We start from the raw sequence: 5,433 nt of genomic DNA, 5'->3' as shown, positions 1-5,433 counted from the left end.
GACTAAATTAATTTAATTTAAAGCGGTGAACTACCTTCTACGAACATCGAACTATGTTCTATTTTTATTTTTGACGGCATGACAAATCATTTGAAACTAATTTGTTTACGTCGGATAAACATTATCGTGCTCGTGCATATCAAAGTCTGGCTAATGCATTTCCTTTTTCTGAGAAATTGTCGTCCCATAAAGAGAAGCATATGTTATGCCCAATAGTGAATAATTGCGGCACCCCCTACGTCGTCCTAACCAAATGAGGCAGCATTTTTCCGATTTCGAAAAGAAAGCTTTCTCAGCGCAGCCATCAGCGTTCCAAAGCGGAGGGATGTAGTTTAAGTAACATATTGGTTGCGTGCCACTTTTCATTTTCATTTCCTCTATCGGTTGGTTTAACCGTGAAAAGGACTCGCGAGTCAGTCAGCCAACCAGCTAGCAGGGGCAGATGACACCGCCATTAAGCGAAACAAGAACAAAACGTGAAGGCAGCAATCAGCATTTTTATTAATCAGAGCATGACCTCGGATCGTCCACAGTTGACTTGTTCTATTTCGTTTGCTATCCCTACCGCATTTTACACAAGGGACCATAGTCAATGTGCAACGAACGACAATTGTTTCACATTATGATTCAGCAGTCCGGCCTTTGCCGGAGTCCCATCAGCAGAACAAGAATATTCCCCAAAAGTCATTAATTAAAATAAAGAAGAACAATTTCGCTGTGGCGGCTGCTATTATCAACGCGGAAAGATCTGCACCCAGCGCGACGGTTGACACGCGAAAAAAACAAACAAAGCAGTGTCCTGGTAGGTTAGGGCTCCGTAAGCCATGCGTAATCAACATTCACCATTTTTCGTCTTTTCAGAACCATTTCCGCAATGGGTGACCGCGCACGCCTGCTCTCGCCTACCACCGCAAGCCGTAATAAGGCCGCAAAGTGGAAATTGCTGGGTGATAAAGCACCCTCACGCTGTGATGCTTGGTGGAGGTGGGACATCAAATTCAATTTGCGAAGCTTACGAAAGCGTTGGCAAAAGACCGCGAACATGGGTTGATTTGAAGTGATGAAAACTGAACAAGGTGTCAAGTCATCAAGACAAGCGGCACATGAGCTTACGATGATCCACGGGGCTGGGCTGTCTGCTTGACTGAAGTACCGCTTTAATCGTAAGCCATATGCTTACCCATAATTCTTGATCGAGCGAAAGTGAAGAACTCGGTCGTGAAAGTGATGTATTTGTGGATGAAAAATATAAACTCAGGATGTATGAAACCGTTCGGGAGGATAACGTTGCTTCAGTCGTGTTTTAGGTGAAACTATCAATAATCAAATCTGTTTTAGTAGGTACTTCAAGATTTTTCTTACAACAACAAAAAACATCGACTAGTTTACTTACGAAAAGTCCAAATAATTTCAAATAATACAGGTTACGAGAACTCTAAGATATCGCAACTCTAAGCTAGCACAGTAGAAGTAGATGAAATAGACGAATAACGCAAAAAGCTCAAAATAATTTTCTTAATCAAAATCAATTATGCTCATATGTCAAAAGTCTATAAATAGTACACTATCTATTGTATGTATTTCGTAGAGCTAGCAAAATATCATCAGTCCAACGAGAAAGAATCAAGGTATCACATTTCATTTCTTTTCTTGCTGTCGGCTATCCACTGCTAACAGCTCTTTGATAAGGGGGATCAAGCGGGGGTTAAGTGAAATTGCAGATTTGCATCGTGTTCAGTTTCCACATGTGATAAGTGTTGACGTGCTTTTGAAACATTGTCAGAACAGAACGTGACCTCGTCAACAGCATCAGTGAGCAAGTTTATTTTCATCCATATTCTGGTTGCAGCCCAAAACAATATCCATGGAAATGTCGAAAGAAGGTTTACTCTTAAGTTCTTAAGACCTTCGTAAAAAATTTGAAAGAATTTCTTGTGGAAGTTCAAGATGATGTTTCAAGAGATGTTTCAGTGGAATTGAAACTGCGAAATACCTTCATCAAATTAAAAGAATTTCTTGTGAAAAAATCTACTGGAAAAAATAGGAAAAATGTATAATGGAAATTCGAATAATCTTCGTGATATTTCTGAAGAATGGATGGGACAAATATCGTTCACGTATTTGCATCTTTCGGTTTCCAATTTAACTTACCAACATAGCTCGAAATATTATTACCATATTAATGTATGTCTTTGCTGGGATCACAAAATCTTAAAATGGGTCGAGTCATTTCCGTAATTAAGAAAGTTATAATTAATTTTCCGAGAAATAGAAAGTTCAAGAAATTTCATTTTACATTCAGGTGCAGCCATGAAATCTTATAGGACCTGTGTTTCTAACTTTAGCATGACGTGCTTGAATGCACTGACTTCTTCTGCTGCTGCTGCTGAGAATGCATGAAAGGACGAAACATCCACACACAAAAAAACGAGGCCGTCCGTGCACGATTGTCAACCACAAAGTAGAAATCCAACTATCTTCCCTCTCGGATTCGTGACACGACACGTTTCGAAATGTAAAATACCAAAAAAACAACCTTTTTTCTCACATTTACAGCTCCAAAAGCACACGAGCTGGCTTTGCACCAAAGGTTATGCTCTGTTGTTTTCGTGAAGCAATAGAGTGCGGAATTTGCTGCGCTATTCGTCTTGTACCCAGACCTCCAGACACCCAAAAGCTCTCCCTGCGGCTTCGGTGTGTCTCATGTGGTCCCATATTTTTTCAACAGAAACACTTCGGTGTCACACAGGACAACGTAAACTAGCTGGCAGTGTTGGTTGGGTGTTCAGTTCCGGAGAACCACCAATCCAGGGATACCCAGGTGACGAAGGCGACGCATTCAGCACAGGTTACAAAACCGAGAGAGCGTAAAATGGGAAAGCGCCATTCGACACTATACAATTTATAACTTTAAGGACGGAAATGAGAAATGGTGTCCATCGTCGTGTCAACGGACTCCCTCTCATCCGTGCCTTGTTCTGATCATTGATAAAACTAGAACTGGTACGTGTCGACGATACGTTTGCTCCCACATCGTGCTGTCATTTTCTTTCTCGAGTGTCCACACTCGTTGCTCCGTTCCGAGATACTCACGACCTTAGGTGTCTCTGTGTTTTGCTGGTTGGTTTGGCGTGGTGGGGTTCAGGTCGCGTTTATCTTCTCTGTTGTGATGGCAGCAGTACATCATTGTACTGGGTGTCGAGACATGGTGAGACGACTTCAGCCGGTAGCGGCACTAAAAAGCGACCGCGGGAGAATTAATTAGAATGGATTAAAAGCTGTGCGTGAGGACAGATGATGGCGACTTAGTTCAGAAAACCGTTTGAGAGTGGATTCTCGTTTGCGCCATTATGTTTATCTCAGTGGAAGGGATGAGGAAATTAGAAGGAAGTTTTTTTCCTCTCGCTCTCATATTCCTAGTTATGTTGGGTGAGCGCCAGCAATACGTAACTTCGCGGTATCGTCAATCGTTATCATAGCGCTCTCATCGCTTCTCTTTGAATCATAAAAGCAGCGAAATTTCCCAATCGTGAGCCGAGGAACAAAATATTCTTCCTCCAACAACGCACTTATCTAAAAAAATGGATGCTTAATATTGACCTACGAAACGGTATGAAAAATGTAAGCCTACACAACAAGTGTAGCACACTGCGCGAAGCTGCCTTGCTAAAGTGAAAACTCGAACACTTCGCATTGAATCAGCACAAAACGTGGCCAGCACATATAGTTCTCCACCCTTTCAGTGACAACATCTAACTTTTCGGGCTCGATGAAGCACGCCTTGCCGCATCCAAGCTGATCTAATACCATCCTGGAGGTTCTGTGAACAAATTTTTATTTGACAGTTTCGATCAATATTCAGCAAAAAATCAACTTACTCAAGGGAAAAGGATTTGTACAATGGTCAGCAGTACTGTTGAGGCTCACGCCATAAGGCGGAACGCTCTGGTTCAAATGAATCAAGCATTAATACTTCAGGATCAGACAACCCCAATAGGCTTGGTTGATAGCAATCAGCTTGTACCAAACAATCAGACGGTAAACTGATTCAGTCCAGATCACCGGATGAACACGCTGTTTGCGAATATTTAAGGATAAGGCCACCATCATGCAGGTGTCTGATCGGACAGCGATACGTCTGTAATAAGACAAAAATAGTTTACAATATTTGTAATACACTATTACAAAATGATCAACCAAATTACCCCGGGAAAGTCTTAACCGGTTCATATAGAATCAGCAATGTCGGTTCGTAATATCCATGCAAAAACTGAATATCTATCACACGTTGTCAATCCGTAAAACTCCTTCAGAACTTTCCTTCAATTCTATCACGTACGATGCCAAAATAAGAGTCTTAGCGATCAAGCTGTGTATGGGTGCCTTTCATCGGCTTCACGTCCTGCACTTCAATCTCATCCAGGGAACTGTCGCTTCCGGAAAGGAAGCTACCACCAATTTCCGACCATATGCCACCAACATCACTGCAGCATCGGTTATCCGGATCCACCCTCACAATTGGCGTATGATAGTGTCCCGTCCAACACTCCACTTTATATGTCGTCCTCCTCGAAAATAATGGAAGCGACAGCGTCTTTAAGCTCAAAATTATCCGGATCCAGAACTGCACCACGGATGGTCTCTCGCATCCTGGAAGCACTAATTAATAATGCATCACTGCTGGGATCCTGCAAGGGATACTGACTGCAATGACATTATGTTCCCGAACAGAGTATAATTCGCCATACATTCCAATTCTCATGTTCGGTGGCCTTGTAGCTGTAAAACAAATATCATATATTTCTGGAGAACCAGCTCATTAAACGATAATACTTACTGGTGAACTTATCACGATTAGCAGGGATCCGCATCCGGGATCAACCGGTATACTTTGAGTACATTGGCGCCTCCGGTAACTAAAAGATTTTTCATTGCTGCTGAAAAGTTGCAAGTGACCGAGAACTCCACAGCGGTCGCTTCATGGGTTTGTTTACAAATGGAAAACATCGCTTCTTCTGTCGATCTCAGGAACGAATTAAGAACTATTCAACTTGGTTTCGTCTGCCACTATCTATTTAATGCATTTTGTCAAGAAATCAAACAGTGAATAAAACAGAATTTATCGAAAAATTGAAAATTATTGTAATTTGGGTAAATCGATTCGAAACCGGCGTGTGTTTTTGGGAAAAATTTGACTGACATGTTTTGATAAAACTGTCAAACGAAATATTTCATCGAGCATCGAGGGACGATGGGCTCAAACGCGAAGCGTTTGCAAAAAATAAATTGTTAAACTTTTCCCACCGGTGTGTATTTATTTATCTATTCGAGTGTGCCGTTTAGGCCAGACGCGCAATAATGTTGGGTTTTGTATGGAGAGTTTGTGGAAGTTAAACTGATGGTCTATTCAGAATACGCCATTTATTATAATAC

The 5,433-nt window shown here is 41.6% G+C and overlaps 1 protein-coding gene across 2 annotated transcripts in view; it reads right to left on the bottom strand.

The window, feature by feature from the left end:
• The window catches only part of LOC134226641 (cleavage and polyadenylation specificity factor subunit 1), a 94,044-nt gene extending 89,188 nt beyond the window's left edge, over positions 1–4,856 (bottom strand). Inside the window, exon 1 of one of the 2 annotated variants that reach the window (XM_062707539.1) lies at positions 4,838–4,856. The gene's annotated coding sequence lies outside the window, so the exon portion shown is untranslated. Of the gene's footprint in view, positions 1–4,205; positions 4,300–4,837 lie in introns of those variants that run through there. The other variant, XM_062707540.1, reaches the window with a different exon arrangement.
• Between the last annotated feature and the right edge of the window lie 577 nt (positions 4,857–5,433).

The sequence above is a fragment of the Armigeres subalbatus genome, chromosome 3 (genome assembly GCF_024139115.2).
Source record: "Armigeres subalbatus isolate Guangzhou_Male chromosome 3, GZ_Asu_2, whole genome shotgun sequence".
Lineage (NCBI taxonomy): Eukaryota > Metazoa > Arthropoda > Insecta > Diptera > Culicidae > Armigeres > Armigeres subalbatus.
Note: the sequence above shows the minus strand (reverse complement) of the source record. Positions and strands in the feature narration are given on the sequence as shown.